General features: G+C 40.0%; 1 long non-coding RNA gene across 1 annotated transcript in view; it reads right to left on the bottom strand.

Annotated features, from left to right (window-relative positions):
• LOC138152354 (uncharacterized) overlaps positions 1 to 10986 on the bottom strand; it is a 62990-nt gene extending 52004 nt beyond the window's left edge. The window contains exon 1 of the long non-coding RNA XR_011166080.1: positions 10536 to 10986. This is a non-coding gene — a long non-coding RNA (uncharacterized lncRNA). The remainder of the gene's footprint in view (positions 1 to 10535) is intronic.
• Positions 10987 to 18368: the final 7382 nt, after the last annotated feature.

Raw genomic sequence — 18368 nt, 5'->3', positions numbered from 1 at the left:
GAGGTGGGGCAGAGTAGAAGAGAAGAAATAGGGGCTGTCAAAGTGGTATTTCACTCTCTCTTTTGTTCTTCCTTTCAACCTCAGCCCCCTACTCAGAGGCCCATGCTGACATAAGGCAGGAAGAGCCCAGCTTTGGCACCCTGATCTAAATCAGAGCCAGCAGCCTGAGTCAACCTCCTCTCGGTTTCTATCCTCCTAAATTAGCTTTACTGGGCCGAGAAGAGTGGGTTTCCTGATGACAGGAGGATGAAGAGAAGGGGGAGATTCAGAGAAAGAACTGAAAAGGCTATACTGAGATAGTAGTGGGGTTTCCTCCAGCTGTATTGTGGGGGCAGGAAGTGTAGCAGGTGTGGGGGGAGTGGAGAAAGGAGGGGTGGACAGTTCTCTGTTTTCTGTTGCATGGGTGTTTTACAGTAAGAGAGCTTAGTTCTCAGAGGAAACACAAGGAAAGTGCTTGTGCCCCACTCCAGGGCCCACTCATAGCCAGCATTTAGTCCCTAAGATTCTGTACTAGGGGTCCAGGGCTGGGTTTAGCAGTATTCTCGTAAAGTAGCATTTTTCGAATGTTGGGGGAGAGGGAGGAGGGAATGGTAAAAGGAAGGAAAACTAATCAATTAACATTTTTTTTGTATTCTCCAGAAATATGCCCCCAGACAACAGAAAAACCCTTCCAGTTGACCTGTTATTTAATTTAATAATTCACATTTACATCATGCTTTTCAGTTTGTAAAATGCTTTCTTCACAATAAGCCTTTGGGAGGTAACTGGGGCTCTGAGGGTAATTAGCTTTGGATCACAGTCATAACTAGAAATTCTGACAAGGCCAAATTCAGTTGGTGGGGAATGGGTCTAAGACATCATTCTTGCATGCCACTGAGGCATACTGAAGACAGAGGTCATGGGAGTAGAAGTATGAGTGGAGAAGACTGGGCAGGCATTGAACTTATTGGAGAGTTAGGGAAATGAACCAGAGATCCACAGAAGACAACACAAAAGCAACAAGCATCTGGAAAATATGGAATAAACTTTAAAAGAGGAGAAAAAGAAGGGAAGTGGTTGTTGAAAATGATGGCAGAGGGGACATATGAAAGTGGCAGTGGAAAGGAGGAAAAGAGTATGCCAATTCCTCTTCCCGGCAGCGAGAGGTGTAAGAGAAGAAGCCATCCATCTCTTGAAGAAGGTGCCAAGAGATGCCAGTGTCTTTAGAAGAAAACTAGATTTCAGGAAGCACCAGAAGATGGAAAGAATGTAACAGGAAGAGAACTAGGATGTTGGGGAGTTTATTAATAATAGAGGCAGGTTCCAGAGAGAAAGAGGGCAGAGGAGATTAGGGAACTGGAAGGGGGACAGCATCCACCAGCAAATTATCATTTCCCTGATAATCCCACTGATGAGGTTTGGGGTTGCCTGGAAATAACAGGTGGGATGGGGAGAGGGGAGTGTAGAAAGATCAGAGAAACAGTTTCAGATAATTGGTGGTGGTGGTTGTTTTAAAGCAAAGGTGAGGAAGTAATGTAGATTTGGAGCTTTACAGTTCCAATCAGTACTTAAGAGTGCTCATGAGAATCTTGGAAGAGAACTGTAATTTCTCTTTAAATAATGCCTACCTAGCTTCACAACGTCTCTTCCATCTGTCCTCTTTGCTCCACACAAATGGTTTCGACCATAGTTCAGGACCTTATCTACTCTAGCAATTTAGAATTGCACTATCTTCCTAATTAGTCTCCCTCTTTCCAATCTCTTCCACCTCCCATACTGCAGTCAAATAGATATGACTACATCATCCTCATACTCAAAACTTAAATAAATTCTTATTGCTTCTAGGACAGGGGTTCTTTTAAAAAATGTTTTATTTTTTTCCCCAATTACATGTAAAAACAATTTTAAACATTCTATTTTTCTTTCAAATTTTGAGTTCCAGATTCTCTCCCTCCCTCCCTCCTCTCACCACCCCCATTGAAAAGGCAAGCAACTTGACATAGGTTACACATGTGCAGTCATGCAAAACATATTTCCATGTAAGTCCTTCTGTGAAAGGAAACACAGACAAAAAAACCCACCCAAAATAAAGAAAAAGTATCTTTGATCTGCACTCCAGCTCCACCAGTTCTTTCTCTGGAGATGGACAGCACCTTTCATCATAAGTAGGGCAGGAGCTCTTTTTTTTTTTAAGCAATCAGGGTTAAGTAACTTGGTTAAGGTTACACGGCCAGGTGTTTCTGGGTGGGTGCTAAGTGTCTGAGCCTGGGATTCGATCTCCAGGTTGTTGGTGCTCTTACTGGCTGTGCTACCTGGCTGCCCCTAGGGCAGGAGCTCTTAAACTTTTTTGTGTCTTATGTCCTTTGGCAGTTGAGTGAAACCTTTCAGCTCCTTCTCAGAATATTTTTAGATGCATAAAACACATTGGATCAATTACACAATGGAGGTAAATTATATTGAAATATAGTTGTCAAAATCTATATAAAAAGAGTTCAGAAGACCCTAGTTTTTTGTACCCTTGCCTATGGTAAACTACAAACTCTTCAGTTTGGCATTCATCTAGTTTTCCAGTCATTTCATATTACTCCTTTCCCCACATTCTCTGTTCTAGTCAAACTGGCTTTCCAGCTATTCCATCATCCATATCTTTGCACAAGTGGTCATTCATGTCTGGAATGCACTCCCTCCTCATTTCTATCTCCCAGGATCACTGATAGCTCAGCTCAAGTTCTTTCTTTATCTCACCAATTAATAGCACTCTCTGCCTTTTGAAATTTCTTTGTATACACTTGTATTTACTTTTTTCGTTACATATTATACCCCTTCCCCAGTAGAATGGAAGTCCCTTGAATGTTGGACAATAGTTATTTCTTTTTACATTCCTTTATAAGTTGTTCCTCCTCTGGCACTCCTTGCCCCCCCCCCTCCCACCAAATTGGATAAAACAAACAAAAAGAAACTTTTATAAAAACCATGCATAGTTCAGTAAAATAAATTCCCGTAGGGGCGGCTAGGTGGCACAGTGAGTAAAGCGCCAGACTCACCAGCCTCGGAGTCAGGAGGGCCTGAGATTGGTTCTGGCCTCAGACACTTAACACCCATACACACACAAAAACTAGCCGTGTAACTTTGGGCAAATTACTTAACCCCAATTGCCCTCCAAAAAAAAAAGGCAAAAAAAAATTCCCACATTGGCCATTTCAGAAGACAGATGTCTCTTTGCATTTCAAGTTTATCACCTCTCCATCAGGAGTTGAATGGTATGTTTCATCTTCAGTCTTCTGGACTTGTGATTTGTCATTTTGTCAATCAGAGTTCCAGAGTCTTTCAAAGTTGTTTTTGTTTTATCCCTTACAATGTTGTTGTCATTGTATAAATTGTTGTCCTAATTCTGTTCACTTCACTCATAGAGATCCTCTTAGTTTGATGATTTTATCATGGCAGCTGTGAGACACTTTGCAAATCACTCAACCTTTGTTTGTCTTAGTTTCATCATCTATAAAATGGGGATAACAATAGCAACTACTTCCCAGGGTTGTTGTGAGGATCAAATGAGATAATAATTGAAAAACACTTTACATGGTGCCTGGTGAATAATAGGTGCTATATATTAAGAAGTAGCTAGGTTGCTCAGTCAGTAAGATCTTGTCTCAGATACTTACTAGCTGTGTGACCCTGGCAAGTCACTTAATCTCTATTTACTTTAATCCATTAAAGAAGGAAATGGGAAAGAACTCCAGTATCTTTGCTAAGAGAACCCTATGGACAGTGTGGTCCATGAGATCACAAGGAATCAGATGTGACTGAACAAAAACAAATATAAATATTAGCTTATAGGATTATTATTTCTTATGGCACAATAATATTCCATTAAAGTTTACATACTATCATTTGTTTAACCATTCTCCAGAGACTATTTCTTTTTCATCTTTTTATCCCTCAAACCTAGCAGAGTACCTTACACATGATGATGGTTAATATATGTTTCTTGAGTTGAAGTGAACAAAATTACAAAAATCTTTTAGGATTCAGAATTGGAAGGGACCTTATAGGTCATTTAGTCTAATCTTTTTTCATTTAGAGATGAGGAAACTGAGGCCCTAAACTGATTCTCACAGAAACCATTTATGGGTTAAGTAAGCTACAACCTCCATAATGTTCCATAGACCTGAACCCCAAGGCCCATTCTTTCCCCCACATTTTTCACTGTAGGATAGAGAGCACTTGATTTTAACTGATAGTGCTTGCCTAGAGATGATAGGAGAATTCTGGAAGTAAGGGGAAGACATTTACCAGAAGTTTAGATTAGGGAAGCAAGACACCTGATGCTGCTGCTTCCCCATTCTTCCTGCTTCAGCTACTAAAGAATGAGGATTAAGAGATATTCAGAGAGGAATAACTCTTCCTATGTGGTCCTGTCTTCTGCAGTGCATCAGAGTTCTTAGAAACACATGAATGTCTCTGCACGTTCTAGACTGTCAGAGAGTCAAATGATACCTCACCTCTTGGCATATTGAAAAGATTAGCTATTGCAATGGGAGCCAGAACACCAGAGAGCTAGCTATTTGTGGCATTTTCAGTAACTATCTCTGTGACTTCGGGTAATTTATTTCCCTTTATTGCTTCCTCATCATCAATGAGGAAGTTGGAAACAGTCCCTTCAAGTTCTGATATTCTGTGATCCATGATTGGAAGGAATGGAATTTCAGGTCCTTGTTTTATCCTACCCTGTCCTACTTTATAAATAGCCTTTACAATGCATAACTTCATTTTTTTCTTATCAAACTAGAGAGGGATGGATGGGGTGGGAGGGAAACAGTCAGGGGACCTGGGTTTGAATTCTGACTGTAACATTCATCAGCTGTGTGATTATGGGCAAGACAGTGAAGATCCTACAGAAGCAATAGCAGCCCACACCTACCTCATACCCACTTTCTACAAACCTACAGAAAAACAATTAATTAATTAACCAATCAATCATCCATCAAGAGAGTATAATAATCTCTGTCAGGTGGCAATCTATTCCAGCCACCAACTAAGGTGGGGATGGGGTATGGGGGAGGAGGGTGATCTGGGACAAAGTTTCTCTAATAATTAAGAAATAAATCTCTCCCTTCTCCCCTCCCTCCCCTCCCAGTACCACCAAGATGAGTAGGTTTAGCTACCCTTGCTAGCCAGTGTCAAAATTCAATCTAGGGGAAAAGGAAATGGAAAATTGATCTGAGTAATAAGAATTATAGAAATCTCTATATGGCTTTACCCCCATCCTCTACCTGGAAAACTTCTTGCAATCCCACTGACCTTTGTACATTTATATCATATAAGCAAGCTGCATACATTTTATTGTACAAAGAAAATTTGTAAGAAATTTCAGAATTACTCTGGAGTACTTGCTTTAAAAAAATAATACATATAAAAAATTCAATAATAATAAAATTTCAAAGCTGTCCTTGTCTTTATTTCCTTTTGAACTTTCTTCTGATCTCTTCTGTGCATTTAAAAAATGCTTCAATGACAGTTTTTTCTTTATTTTCTTCTTTTTTGGTGGGAGCTAAGCTATTGCTAACTTCCCTCCCCTCATCCCAAATAAACACTTCTAACAAATAAGCAAGGTCAAGCAAAACAAATTCTGTTAAAATTGTATCTTGTTCTGCTCCCCCTGACCACCCACACCCCTTATAGAATGTTTATAAATAGCCAATATAAAGTAACAATAGCAGGAAATAAAATTTCAAAGGGAAACCTAGAAGTCACTTACACACCATCCCAAAGGTCAAAGGAGCACAATTTGCCAACTGTATCATATGTTAACTAAAAATCACACCTGGAGACTATGTACTATATCAGGGGAAGCCATCCAGGTATTTCTGTAAGGGCTTTTTGGTCCTGTGGCATGTAAATCTCACATAAATTCCAGATATCTGCAGTAAGAGCACCAGAACACCAAATGTTCCTGATTGAGATGATGTGAATGTGTTAACTTTTTTTTTTTTTTGCCTTTTGGAGGGCAATTGGGGTTAAGTAATTTGCCCAAGGTTACATGGCTAGTTTTTTTGTGTGGGTGTTAAGTGTCTGAGGCCAGAATGAACTTAGGTCCTCCTGACTCCAGGCTGGTGCTTTACTCACTGCTGCACCACCTCGCCACCCCATGAATGTGTTAACTTTCTTTTTTTTAATTTTATTTTTAATTCATAAAATAAAAGAAGCATTTCTTTTGTAACATTTATTGTAATACCATATAATAAAAAAGATAATTGCCCATGAAACTGCAAGTCTACTGTATATAATTTGCTATTCCTTTCAAATATACAACAAAATTATGTAAATTTCTCCCCCCACTTCATGCTTACCATTAGACTCATATATATTTATATGACATGTAAATTTATGTGTATTTATATCTCAAATTATTCTATACATACTTATATTTATATACATACATATGTCAAATTATTCTATCCATACTTATGATGGGGGGGAAGGCAATAGGTTATACAGGAACTCTGATCAATATCAATGACCAGAATCCCTGTGATTCAGTCTGGAAAGAATTCAGCAGGCCCAAGCAAACTTGGAGTCAGGATTGTAAAAGTTTATTGTTATGCTTTACATTGGGCAAGAGTTCTTAGGGAACCTGCAAACTTAAAGAAGACATAGGCATAGTTTTTAAGGAGTCAAGGCAGTAAATCAGGTGTCAATTATGCTAACTAGGTGAGTAAGGGTGGGATTAGGGAGGAGTTAAGGAGTGGTCAGTGCTTAAAGGAAAACTCACTTTTAATAGCACAGGCTATTGCCCATAATTCACTGGGAAATAGCCCAAGGGGGGGCTACCTAGAGGTATGGTTTTAGGCTTCAAACATCACTAAGTCAGCTAGCTGTCCTGGGCTGACTGAGAAGTGCCTAGTCTGCCACCCATCAGTGTCATGTTTGACAAGATAGATGTTGGGAACTAAGGCTAACGGAGACTCAGTATGTGTATAATTGGCTAAGGAGTTAATCTATAGATAGTGCATTGAAGGATTCATAGATGTAGCTGGCCACTTTACCAAGGGGAGATAACATTTACCTAAGCTAAATGTTTATAGATGGTTTAGTGAAGGATTCATAGATGTAGCTTGTTATTGTTCCAAGCAGAAATAAACAGTTCATGAGTTGTTGCTGGGCAGAGTGCTGGCAGGGAGAAGGGGCAGAGTTAATGCTCTGAGGCTGGGGGAGGGCAGAGAATCTGATTTCACAAACTGGTTTTACAAATTGATTTTACAAACTGATGTTACAAACTGATATTACATAGATCCCAAGCACCCCATCACTTATTCTATGCATATTTATCAGTTCTTTCTCTGGATGAAGACAGTATCTTTCTGCATATGTCCTTGATTTGGGTATTTATCATAGCCAAAACAACTTATTTGCTCAAAATCATTTTTAAAACAATATTGCTCTTACCGTATACAATGTTCTCTTGGTTCTACCCATTTTGCTCTTCATTATTTCATGTAAGTCTTTCCACATTTTTGTAAGATCATTAGACTTGGGGGTAGCTAGGTGGTGCAGTGAATAGAGTACCAGCCCTGGAGTCAGGAGGACCTGAGTTCACAACTGACCTCATACACTTAACAAACACAAAACTAGCTGTGTGACCTTGGGCAAGTCACTTAGCCCCAATTGTCCTACCTTCCCCCTTCCAAAAAAAAGATCATCAAACTCATCATTTCTTATCGCAAAGTAGTATTCCATCACAATCATGTACCACAACTTGTTTAGCCATTCCCCAATTAATGGTTATCCCTTCAATTTCCATTTCTTTGCCTCTAAAAAGTTGCTATGTCCTCACACCAACCCTGGGAAGTAGGTGCTATTATTATCCCCATTCTGCAGAGAAAGAAACTGAGGCAGTTAGAGAGATTAAATTATTTTCCCAGGTCACATAGCTAGAGCATGTCTGAGGTTGGATTTGAACTCAGGTCTTCCTGAATTTATGACATTCTGGGAAGTAGGGATAAAAAAAAGGTAGAAAGGGCATTTTTAGAAAAAACAGAAATCAGAAAGCATAAGAAAATGAGAAAGCAAGCAGTAGTATAATTTAATGCAGGTTACTGATCTGCTGAAATAGATGGAAAAGGAGTACCTAGAAAAGGACATATCATGTGGAACTTTTCACAGTCAGAAGAGGCCTAGAGGAGAATGATGTGTTAGGGATGTTGGGAGGAATCTGAAGGAAAATAGAACCAAGGAGTCAGGGTTGCGGCCTGGGACTGAGGGATGGATCTGAGGACCAGAAAGAAAGACTTGATTTATTCAAGAATCAGCGCTTAAAGGTGTGAGATATCTGTCCTGGGAATGAAGCCCAGGAGTCTGACTAATGAGTCAAACTCATTCAAGTAAAAATACTGTGTTCATTCTTCTAGCTTGTCTATTTACATACTAAGAAATGTTCACACCCTATAGGACTACAACTGGTTTACTGGGTGTGTGTTCACAAATTGACTCTAACTTATCTTTCAAGACAGATTTCACATGACACTCCTCACATGTCATCTCCTCCCTCCACGTTCTTGCACAGTGATACTCTGCCTATAGTCTCCTTCTTCTTCTGCCTTTTGGAATTCCCAGTTCCTTCAAGAACGCTCAAGGGCCAGCTCCTATACTGGCCTCTTTCCCAATACTTTCCACCACCACTGACAAATTATTTTTTGATAGATTTTTTTTTTGAAGTAATCAAGGTTAAGTGACTTGCCCTGGGTCGTACAGCTAGTAAGTACCTGAGGCCAGATTTGAACTCAGGTCCTCTTGACTTTAGGGTGGGCATTCTAGCAATTGTGCCACCTAATTGCCCCAACAAATTATTTTATATTCACTTACCTTTACACATGTTGTTTTCCCCCATGTGGATATAAGCTCCTTCAGGGACAGGAACGCTTTTTCTTTCTTTTTTTTTTTTTTTGTATCCCTAGCGTATGCCTAGCATCTCATAGATGCTTAATAAATGATTGATTGAATTGTATTGTGCTGAGGATGCCAGAGGAGAAGTCTTAAAGAGAGAAATAAAGGAAAAGACTCAAGGGTGGCTTAATTTGCTCCTTTGTAGGAGCAGAAAGTTACCAGTAGTAGAACAGTGGAAGTCTTTGATTTGGAGTTTGTAACATCAAAGTTGAGGAACAGCCTGGTAATGTAGTGGTTAGAGCGTTGGTCCTGGAGTCAGAAAGATTCCACTTTGTGAATTCAAATCTGGTCTCAGACATTTACCAGCTGTGTGACCCTGGGCAAGTCACTTAACCCTGTTTGCTTCTGTTCCTCATCTATAAATGAGATGGAGGAAGAAATGACAAATCAGTCTAGTATCTTTGCCAAGAAAACTCCAAATGGGGTCACAAAGAATTGGACATGACTGAATCAACCCAACAGCAACATCATAGGTTGAGTGTTGAAACCTCAGATGTCATCAATACAACCCACTCACTTTATATATGAGGAAACTGAGGCCCATACTTGTGGCAAAGTGACTCGACTAAGTTCACACAAGGTAGTAAGCTGCAGAATCAACATCAGAACTCAGATCTTGGGACTATTAAATTCTCACTTTACCTAACACAAGCTGTTTTGTCACAAGGTTCGTTGTTGGAACTGCGATTGAGAACTCAAGAGTCCTGGATCACATCCCACTGCCCTGTACCCAATCTCACTGCTGCCAGTTCCTGGGACAGGAACCAAAAACAACTGAGAGGAATGGGTGAATCAATCAGTGTCAGTTTGTCAGTCAGCACTTTGTGCTCCAGATCCCTGAGGGTTCTAAAGTCTACAATCTAATGAGGCCAGTGTGGTGGTTTGACACTTACCCATATGCATTTCTATTAAGGAGCTACAGACTGTGTAACTTTGGCCACCCTCCTTTGCTCAAGGCTGAACTAGAAAATAAGTATAGCTTGGAGCAAAATTTCCCTACTGGATAACCACTTCAAAGCACATTTTCCCCACTGGGTTTTATATTAATAACATTAAATCTGTATGAGGACTGGGAGATTAAAATTCCTAGGGAAGGTAGAAAACCAAACGATATAATTTCTTATGCTTAGGGAATCTCATGGTGATATAGGGAGATGGGAGAACATAAGACCACAGCACAACAGACATTGATGTTTAATGCTAATTGCAGTGGTATAGGGGCCATAAAGATGAGCTAAGATATGGTTTTGCAGAGAGAAAGTCAAGTATTGAGCAGAACTTTAAGGGTTGAGCAGAAAAGGAAGGGCATGGGGGAGAGATTGCAGAAACAAGAAATGGCACTTGTTCCCGGAGACAGAAATGAGCCAGTAGTCACATGGCAAGAGGGGTAGGTGGGAGGGGTCTGAATATCTGCTTGGCTGAAGGTAACAGTCCAAGAAGAAAATTAATAACAGAAGAGAATAGGTTGAGTAAAAGGCAAGAAATAATCAGTGAAATTAAGGTTTTTGAAAGGGATTTAGTCCATCTTTTCATATTTGATCCACAAGGTCATTGGGGACTATATTAGACTTCTAAGCAGAAAAGTGGTGGGCCCACACACAGCACATACTTACTCTCTGATGGGTCAGATGGAGGTTTCAAGGTTGTTCTTTCACCTGCCCATCCTTTAAATCTCAGATGTCATTGATTCCAGAGAGTCTTCCCTGAAGATGCTAGCAGAGAATGGGAATTCTTCTCTTTGCTGAGGGCATTTAGTCACCTTTGCCACTCACAGGACAGGAATCCCTTGCTTTGTCTTGCAATTATCTATGTCTAGGCTTCACCCCTTCCACAAGATTGATCCAAAGGGCAGAACTAGGATCAATGGACAGAAATGACAGGGAGGCATACTCAAGTTTAATAACATTGCCCAACAACAAAACAGGCTGCCTTGCAAAGCAATGAGTGTCTCATCACCTGAAATTTTGAAATATGGGCTAAATGACACCCCTCTTTCCCATCAGGGATGCCATAGAAGGGATGGGTGATCTGTGAGCTCCTTTCCAATCATCAATCAATTAAACCTACTACATGCCCTGGCACTGAGATAAGCACTGGGGAAACAAAGAAAGGTAAAAACAGTCCCTGTTATCCTGGAGTCTAATGAAGGAGTGGGGAGTACAATGTGTAAACAACTATGCATAAAAAAAGATACATACAGGATAAGTTGGGATCGTCTTAGAAAAAAGGCATTAAGATTAAGAAGGATTGGTTAAGGCTTCTTGAAGACGGCAGGGCTAGTTGAGACTTGAAGGGAGCCAGGGAAACTAGGAGGCAGAGATAAGGAGAGACAGAATTCCAGACAGGAGGTAAGGGTGATAAGCAGTGAAAATGTTCCAAGTCAAAAGACAAGAGCTTCAAGTGTGAGTAATAACAAGGAAGCCATTGTCATTGGATCACAGAGTACTCGAGGGAGTCAGAAGACTGGAAAAGTAGGAAGGGGCCAGATTATAAAGGACATTTTTCCAATCATAAATTCTAATGATTCTGTTATGGTCAGCTCCCTGAGGGAAGGAATTTTGTCCTGCATAAAATGCTTGAATCCCATATTCTGCTACCAACTCTAACTGTATGACCATGGACAAGTCATTTAATCTTGGTGAACCTGTTTTCTCAAGTGTTAAACAGGAACAATATCCCTAATTGTGAAACTTTAATAAGATAATGTATGTAAAGCACTTTGCAAATCCTAAATGCTATAAAAATGCCAATTATGTGACACAGATACAAGCTGTATATGCCTTATACCTTTATAAGGGTAGGCTTCCTTCCCATCCCAATTAATCAATCAACAGACATAATGAAGTCAATATATGTGAATAAGTTGTTTATATATACCCCTCCCGCCAAATCTCTGAGGTATGAATCTTTTTGGGTCAAGAAAGAAAGCAAAGTGATTGGTTGAGAAGATATGTCATTAATTGGGTATATAAATAAAATAGCAGTCAGTTTACCAAGTGACTTAAGTCCAAGAGCCTCAGCCCAGTGACAGATTTCAGTTTTGAAGATGAGAATTCTAAGTCAATCCGATCCAGCTCCTGAGAGAGAACCACTCTTTGGAGAAGGAGAGTTTCTCCCTCCATTGCCTCTGCTTTCATTGACCATGTCATCAAAGAGAAGAGACCAGTAGTGGACAGTATAATCAAATTGGGGGGACATAGAGGCACACCAAAGATAAACACAGACACAGCACAAATAGAAGATCAACACAGACAAATAAAAAAGGAAATGTGGAAAGAAAATCATGGGGTGTGATTCTTCCCAGAACCTCAGGGAGAGGATGTCAGATATATGGACTCTAAAAGGGAATCAGCTCATATAGTCCAGGAGAGAGTTGTACTTCAGGGGGACTCATGAGGAATTCACATGTTCTATACATATATATCTCTCTTCCTTATGTGCCTTAAGTTTGAGCCCACTCTCATGAGGAACCATGAATATGTGTGTATAAATATTATTATCTAGTAAATATTATTTCATAAAAACTAGCTGAGGATAGTGGCTGATCACCAGTGGGGGCTAATGAGCAATAGTACCAGAAACCCTTAACTCTTTAGGATTGCTCCTAGAACCCTAAGGGAAGCTGTGGTAATTGTGCTTTGGGGGCTTAGCCTACCAACTTGAGGAAAGTAGTCCTGGAGTGGATACTACAATATAATTCTTAGGGAGCTGTTGTGACCCTGGTATTCTACATTGACTCATGTGCTTTATTGATTAATTATAAACTGTATTAATATTAACATATTATATTAATTATAAAATTAATTATTAAGTGTTTTATCATACCAGATGGTGTAATATTTGATTTGTCCACCAGGGGCATCATACTGGGAGGGCACCAGTAAGATGACACTCCTAGTGTGTCTATTGGTATATACTCAAGTGTCTTTTCTAGGTTGCACATGTTAGTTTTTCACCCCAATAAACTCTGTGGCTCTGGATGTAGGGTGTGGCGTGAGGAAAGGGTAGGAGTAAAAACTACACTGGGTCTTTGTAATGGGAATGGGAGTTTGAAGATCTCCCCTGCCCCTTAATAGACCTAGGGGGGAGTTTGAAGACTTCCCCTGCTTTGAAAGTAAACTCTGTACCCTAATAGACTGAATGTAATCACATGGAGCCTGTGATGGAGGGAATTTGTTGAAGGGTAGAGCAGAGCCCACAGAAAGCTTCCCTGCTGTGAAGATAAGTTCTGCCCCCTAATAGGCTGAATATAGTCACATGGAGCCTGTGGTGGGAGGAATTTGCTGAAGGGAAACAGCCTGCAGGAAGCAGGGAGCCAGAGCCATAGAGATGGTGAGAGAGAGAAGTACTCAGGCAAGGAGAGAAAGAGGTTAGTGAGTAAATAGTGATCTTGTACTGGTTTGTGGAAAAGCTGAAGGATGCTATGGCTCTCAGTGTTATTATGGCTTCTGAATATCTTTGGTACTATGATGGGATTGGCTTACTGGTTTTGGGATTCAGTTTTCTGGTGTCTAAATAAGTGCTTCAGTTCTGTCCTCTATATGGAGAGTTTGGTATATTTTGGGATGGAATATCATGTGATATTTATAGTCACGGGTCTTTATCATGATCATAGGAGCTATAAATATTGCATTAGTGCTACAGTCTTTTTTTTTTTTTTTTTGCTTTTTGAAGGGCAATTGGGGTTAAGCAACTTGCCCAAGGTCACATGGCTAGTAAGTGTTAAGTGTCTGAGGACAGATTTGGACTCAGGTCCTCCTGGATCCAGGGCTGGTGCTCTATTCACTGTGCCACCTAGCCACCCTATTGCTACAGTCTAAAAATGGTAAATTACAGACAAATTTAAATCTCCATCATTCCTGTACCATGCTGGACTTTCCCATCTCAATGAACCCCCTCAATTCACTATGGTCACATGATTTCTTAGACACAGTAAAAATGCAAGGAAAATCAAGCATCCTACATGGGGTGCCTCTGTACAACTATTTCTCAGACAGCTGCATTTCCTTGGCCTTCCAATCATTCTTTCCAGGGACTCCAAGGGACAATCTCAAAGCATGTAGACTATAGGAAAGATGAAAGGAAACAGCTGTATATCCAGGAATCCTCCTTAGGGCTGGGACTAAACACAGGGAAATAAAAGAGAGTTGCTGGTGTCCAGGCCCCTAACTCTCATCCTAGACTAGGACAGGTTAAAAAGAGAAGAGTGGTGAGATTATCAGTCCTTCCTGCTCTTGGTTGACTAATGGGGTTTTTTAAAGCTGCCAATTCTAGGACACTAGTCTGGTCTCATCTACACTGACTGGTCCCCAGCTATCCACCTCTCTAGTCAAGTCTCATCTCTGTACACTAGTTTCTAATCACCAAAGATGGTGGCATGGGCCACTGCCAGTAGTCCAAAGTTCAACTCCCAAACCTTGCTGCCCCTTATTCATGTGCTGGGCAAGGAGCCCAAATCTAGTGGCCATGAGTCTCTCCTTACACCCTGAAAATGACTGAAATATGTGATTCTCAAAGGCAATAGAAAGAAAATATGAAATCACAGAACCCTATGTACCTAAACACAGATCCTAACTCTTTCCAGTGTTTCATCAACATTTTTTTTTGCCTTTCAGGAACTTTTGAAGTTCTCTTCTGCTCCCTATAGTGGTGAAACCCTATTATAGAAATATCCACTGCACTAATATTATTATTATGTATGTATATTATTGTATATATACTAAGTGTTCCATAAATATGGTATAGAAGAGAGGAAGGGATAGAAGGAAGGAAATTGTAGACCAGGCATTCTTCATCCCTTTGGGATCTATGGATAGATTTCAGGGAGTCCATGAACTTGAATAGAAAAAATTTCATCCAGGGGTAGGGAACCTGTGGTTTTGAGGCCACAATGTGGCCCTCTAGGTCTTCAAGTGCACTCATTTGACTGAATCCAAATTCACAGAACAAATCCCCTTAAAAAAAGAATTTGTTCGGTAAAACTTGGACTCAGCCAAAAGACTGCACCCAAGGACCTAGAAAGCCACATGTGACCTCAAACCTTCAGGTTCCCTACTCCTGATTTACTTTCACTAACCTCTAACTGAAATTTAGCATTTCATTCAATATTAATGTAGACAACAATATGCAGGGGTCCGTAGACTTCACCAGACTACCAAAAAGGTTTATGAGACAAAAAAGGTTAAGAACCCCTGCTATATAGGTTATTGCAGAATTTTAAGCATTGGTAGTCAGAACCTTTGCACTGGTTATGGGCTAGGAACTAATCTAGTGAGTCCACAGTTTTCCACAGAATGCCTGAAAGGAGGGACTAGCAGACAAGTAATTGAACCTTAGAACGGTCAGTCTCTTGCCTCCAAGTTTCCATGTCAGGCAGGTTCACAGCCCTGTTCCCAGAAGGTGCTGTGTTTGATAGGTCACTTACCTCTGCCTGGCACACAGAAGACAAGGTAAACAGAGAGGTGAGGTAAACACTCATGACATGTTTATCCCCATGGGAAATACACGGAAAGCCCTTTCTTTTTCTTTCTTTCTTTATAAATTATTTCTTTTTAACTTTTAAGAATTAATTTAATTAATTTTTAACTTTAATTTTTAAAATTTTGAATTCCAAATTCTCTTCCTCTCCCTAACCCTTCCACCCACCCGTTGATTAAGGTAAGCAATATGATATCAACTATACATGTGAAGTCATGCAAAATATTTACATGTTATCCACGTTGTGGGGGGAGTATGAAAAATAAAGAAAGTTTAAAAAGTATGCTTTAATATGTATTCAGAATTCATCAATTCACTTTCTGGAAGTGAATATTTTTCATCATGGATCCTTTGGAATTGTCTTGGATCCTTGTATTGATTAGAGTCTCTTATAATTGATCATTGTTACAATATTGCTATTTCTGTGTACAATGTTATCCTGGTTCTGCCTACTTCATTTTGCATCAAATCATATAAGTTTTCCCAGGTTTTTTTAAAAGCCATCCTGGAGAACCCTACCTTTTCCATGCCCCTGGTGATATGCCTCCAACCAAGGAGGTGCCATTTGACATCAGGGCACAGTAGTCAGAACATAGGAGCAATCCAGCACTAATCCCTCTCTTGAACTCCATGCGCCTCATTGGATACTACCTGTCAGAACTTTTTCTCGAATATCTGGTTGGCATCTCAATTTCAATATGTCCAATTCCACTCTACTCCCTTCTAAACACGCCCTTACTCCAAACTTCCCTGTTTCTGTTGATTGGCACCAACATCCTTCTGGCAACTCAGGTTTACCCACTTGGCATCACTCTTGACTAGTCCCTCACCCTCATCCTTATTTCTCCAGTCAGTTGTCAGGTCCTGTCAATTGTACCTTCATTACATCTCTTGTACCTGTACCTTTCTCTCCATGTATATGGATCTTTGCCCTTGTTCAGGGCCTCATCACATCTGCCCTAGATTACTGCAATAGCATCTCTCTTCTTCAAGGCTGTCTCACCCTCTACAATTCATGTTCCACAAAGCTGACCAAAATAAATTTTCCCAAGGCACAAGTTTGATCATACCACTATCTTCCTCAAAATTTTTAGTGGGTCCATAATGCCCCTAGAATAAAATACAAGGTTAAGTTGGCAACTGGAGCCCACCATAGATGGCACTGTGAGGAAGGGTTTGGTTGCATAAGGGAAGGAATAGCCCCTCATTGTTTGAAATCTGGGGGTTTTAACTCAAGGTGTGGCCATTCTTCCTAGTTCACATCTCCCTCTTCTCACTGAAGTTCAGGGAAGCATAACCTTTTCTTGGTTCATGACTATTTCTCATTCTAGAGAATGAAAACTTCATTGCAATGCCTACCACTCAGCCTCTGGATTCTTGCTTCCTCATGGTTCCATGTCTTCATGGTTCCATGGTTCAGGGTAAATAGCCCTGAATTCATGTGGTTTGTCTGTTTCTGCTGTTTAGGAGCTTGTAAGAGTTATTAATAAAATAAAAACTGTAAGATTCTCTCTCATTTGACTGAGCTCCTAATGGAAAGAACCCACTCCCAATATTCAGACAGAGAAGGTACATCTTCTCTTGACTTTTTATCTCTGTGCTACAAGCTTTTTCGTGGTTTCCTCTACTGTGATCACTATATTAACTAACAGATTTGGATTAACTTGTAAGGTAGTTATGCTCAGTTATATGTGTAGCCTTTATAAACTCTGCAGGTTTTAATTACAGTTTCTATTCTCACTTTCAAGTCAGGTTCCCAGAAGGTTGGCTACTGTCACCCCTCAGAGTTCTAGATGTACTCCTGATGAGACAATAGGGGTTTTCTAATGCTTTGAGCCCTGAGTCTTTTTTCAGGGAATTAAATTTTTGAATAACATTATGTTTTTCCCCAATTATATATAAAAACAATTTTTAACGTTCATTTAACATTCTTTGAGCCCCTATTCCGATGTTCAATCACCACTGCCCTTTACCTAATCTCAAGGAACAATGACAGTCAACACTTCTCATCATTTTTTTTCTTCCTAATGATTGGAGACTGTGACCAAGCTTGCAATGACCACACTCTAGTCTCTGAGTCTGTGTATTGAAACACTTGCAAGAGGCCCCTCTTTCTCTGTATTTTGTAAGTTACTGCACTTGTTTCTTTTCAAATGTAGACTCCAGCTGAACTTTGGGCTCCACCTCTTCCACTATGCCTCATTCCGAAAATTCCACAAGAATCTCTTTCCGACATCAGGGAGAAATGAAGTTGTCTGTCCAGAGCTACAGGTCTCAGAAATCAAATAGTTAGTTTTCAGAGTCTTCCCTGTCTGCAGGGAATATCTGAATACCCAGTAGCATTCCTCTCTAGGATTTTGGATTTTGTGTTCCTTTACAAAATAAACTGGTGTGTACTTGGTATTTGGAATTATGTAGCATAGTAACAAAATAAATAGAAGCACTTAACAGAAAGATAATTAATCCAATGTCCCAAGTAATTGCCTTAAAATATCATCCACAGCAAACATAAATGAACAATACATGCATACTCCTACAAGACTTTCTCCTGTGGTGGGGAGAAAATTACGCTATTTATTCAGAATTCATACTTATTCAAAATTCTCATCAGTAGCCTTTTTCTATTGCAAGGGAAGTTATAATAATATGTGTAGCCTGTTATAATAATAATATAATTGTTGATTGGCACCAACCCTATTATAATAATAAAAGTCACATCACACACACAATTTGAAGAGAACCAAACCATTTACAGGTATGGCAAAGCAGAGAATTCTTTTTTTTTTATTAGTCAATCAGGGTTAAGTGACTTGCCCAGGGTCACACAGCTACTAAGTGTCAAGTGCCTGAGGCTGTATTTGAACTCGGGTCTACTGACTCCAGGGCTGGTACTCTATTACTGTACCACCTAACTGCCCAATTCACTCTCTTGCATACCAATTCTTCACTCTTCTCTCTAGTTAATACAT

Source organism: Petaurus breviceps, unplaced genomic scaffold (genome assembly GCF_028583685.1).
Source record: "Petaurus breviceps papuanus isolate PSGF00001 unplaced genomic scaffold, PetGlider_PUasm1.0 90925, whole genome shotgun sequence".
In the NCBI taxonomy this organism is placed as follows: Eukaryota; Metazoa; Chordata; class Mammalia; order Diprotodontia; family Petauridae; genus Petaurus; species Petaurus breviceps.
This window is presented reverse-complemented; position numbering and strand designations above follow the sequence as displayed.